The sequence below is a fragment of the Bos indicus genome, chromosome 23, assembly GCF_029378745.1.
Source record: "Bos indicus isolate NIAB-ARS_2022 breed Sahiwal x Tharparkar chromosome 23, NIAB-ARS_B.indTharparkar_mat_pri_1.0, whole genome shotgun sequence".
NCBI classification, from domain to species: Eukaryota; Metazoa; Chordata; class Mammalia; order Artiodactyla; family Bovidae; genus Bos; species Bos indicus.
This window is the reverse complement of record NC_091782.1, coordinates 507,344-510,097: the sequence shown is the minus strand read 5'-3', so window position 1 is coordinate 510,097 and position 2,754 is coordinate 507,344. Positions and strand designations below refer to the sequence as shown.

The 2,754-nt window shown below is 36.4% G+C and overlaps 1 pseudogene; it reads right to left on the bottom strand.

The window, feature by feature from the left end:
• Window positions 1–1,496: 1,496 nt before the first annotated feature.
• On the bottom strand, window positions 1,497–2,424 carry LOC139178857 (olfactory receptor 4C11-like; annotated as a pseudogene).
• Between the last annotated feature and the right edge of the window lie 330 nt (window positions 2,425–2,754).

Below are 2,754 nucleotides of genomic sequence, written 5' to 3'. Positions count from 1 at the left end.
TTAGTAATTATATTTAAAATTCATTTATGATAACAATAGCACATACTAGATTTTGTTATGTATGCAATCCTGAACCCTTATGACAAGCCAATAACATAGAAATAATTTTAATTTCCATTTTATAGACAAACACTGAGGCCTATAAGTCCATCTATCTTTCCTGAAGTTACAGGTCTATGAGGTGATAGAACAAGTATTTGGATTCACCAAGACTGAATCCAAACCTAATGCTCTTAATCATTATATTTTATTCCCCATTTCAAAGCTAGAATAAAACCAGTTCATGACCACTTTATCAATTCCTAATGTTTCTTGTGTTTTAGTTTACATTGCAGATGTTTAAATAAAGTGGAAGAGTCATTTATTATAGATTAGAGATAAGGAAGACATATGGAACTGTTTTGAAACCTTCCTTCTTATATTTCTTAGCAGAACAATCTCGAGGATGAGTTTACTCTGGGAACTTCAGAGAATTGCTATTTGTTCTGAATTTGCTTTTTGTATGTTTTTGAAAGACATATTCAACTTTATAATATATTTGAGCCATAACTGAGATAGCAAAAAAGCACTGGAAACATATCAGGAATTCTACTTCTTCGTGAGAGAAATGAAATTATACTTAGAATTGAGAGTTTCTCCTTTAGGTGAATCACTTTTGAGGGCAGATGACTATGAACAATTATATACTCTGTTTATATTAATAGCATCTTCCAAAAATCATTTAAAATTACACCATTTCCCCTATTTAATTTGGCTGTAAGTACTTCTGAACTACATAAAAACTTCTAAGTTTTCTTTCCCTGTATAACATCTTATTCTATTATCAAAAGTTTATGTTTTCATCTGCATGTGAGCTTATTTTCTTCTCTTTTATATCTCTTACACTTGTTCATCCATTCAATCATCTGAAGTACAAATAACCACAAACTCCTGTAGAGTAAGTGTATGTCTCTGTGCCTGTTTGTGTACTGGCATGAGGGATATTTAGACTAGATGAGCTTGCAACAAAATTATGACACTTCTGTTCTTTTTTATACATATGGGCCTCCTAATGCATCACATGAAACTTCTGAGTCACCAGTTTAGACACCGAACTTTGCAATGTCACAAAAAGTACAAATACATGAGAATTAAAACAAACAAACAAAAATTCATGTTATTTTTACTCTTTAGGTGATGTACAAGGGAAGCCTGGTGTCCTGCAGTCCATGGGGTTGCAAAGAGTCGGACACAACTGAGCAACTTAACTGAACTGAACTGATTGAAAAATAAACTTGACAGGGGATCATTATTAGAATTGGCATGTTTGGTGCATGTAAGAATGAGAAGCCTTGGCATTCATCTTGTCTGTGAATTAAAAAAAAATAATAATAAAGCAAAGAATACTTTGATTTTAATTATGCTATTCCCACAAGAGTCAAATATTGTAATATATGATAATTTGTACAGATTCACTAAAACCATGACTCAATAAACAATCAATCCAGGCCCACAATTCATCTTTTGTTTTTTGAGGTAATTCTGACATGCCATAACTTTCTCAGGGCATTTTTCACTTCTGCATTCCTCAGTATGTAGATGAGTGGATTGAGGAAGGGTGTTCCAATAGTGTAAAATACGTCCACCATCTTGTTCATGGGGAATGTGGTTGGGGGCCGAGTATGTATAAATATACACAGACCTAACGAGAAGACAACTATGATGACATGGGAAGTGCAAGTGGAGAGGGCCTTTTTCCTCCCTTCTGCCCTGTGGTTCCACAGCAATTGCAAGATAACAATGTAAGAGATCATCAGAATTATAAAACTGCTTGCACAAAGTGCCCCACTATTAATTGCCACCATAAGTTCATCACATAAATATCCATGCAGGCAAGTTTCAGCAGTGGCTGCATATCACAGCAATAGTGATCAATGAAATTGGATCCGCAGAAGGGCAATCTCAAGGCCAGAATAATCTGAGCATGTGAAAAAGAGTCTATCCATGCAAGAACAATATGGATGATGCAGACTTGCCAGCTCATGATGGTTGCATAGTTCAAGGGCTTACAGATGGCCACATACCAATCCATGGCCATGAGGACCAGGACAAAGATCTCCATGCATCAAAACAAATGCAGTGCAAAGACCTGTGTCAGGCACTCATTGTAAGATATGCTTTTCTTTGCAGACAGGGCATCCATGAGTAATCTTGGGGATATTGAAGTTGAAAAGCAGGTATCAACCAAAGACAAATAAATATGAAGAAGTACATGGGGCTCCCAAGTGTCCAGCTGAAATTTATGGTCATAATAATAAGCAAATTATCATTCAATGTTCCTACATAGAAAATGAAGAAGATTACATATACCCTTTTCTTTCTCTTAGGATCTTGAGTCAACCCTAACAGTATGAATTACACTTTTATTTTGCTGCATTGTTTCATGTGGTGAGGGCAAAGCTCTGTTGAGAAAGTATCTGCAGGGTTAGGGTTAGGGTTAGGATAAAAGGATAAAAGAAGAAAGAAAATGGCATGAATGACACATGCGTGATAAGTCACTTTAGTCATGTTCCACTCTTTGTGATCCCATGGACTGTAGTTGCCAGGAACCTCTGTCCAAAGAATTCTCCAGGAAAGAATACTGGAATGGATTGTTATTTCCTTCTCCAGGGGATCTTCCTGACCCAGGGACTGAACCAGTGTCTGTCTCCTGCTTTGGCAGGTGGGTTCTTTACCGCTAGCGTGATAGAGCCCTAATAGGTACACATGTTCATG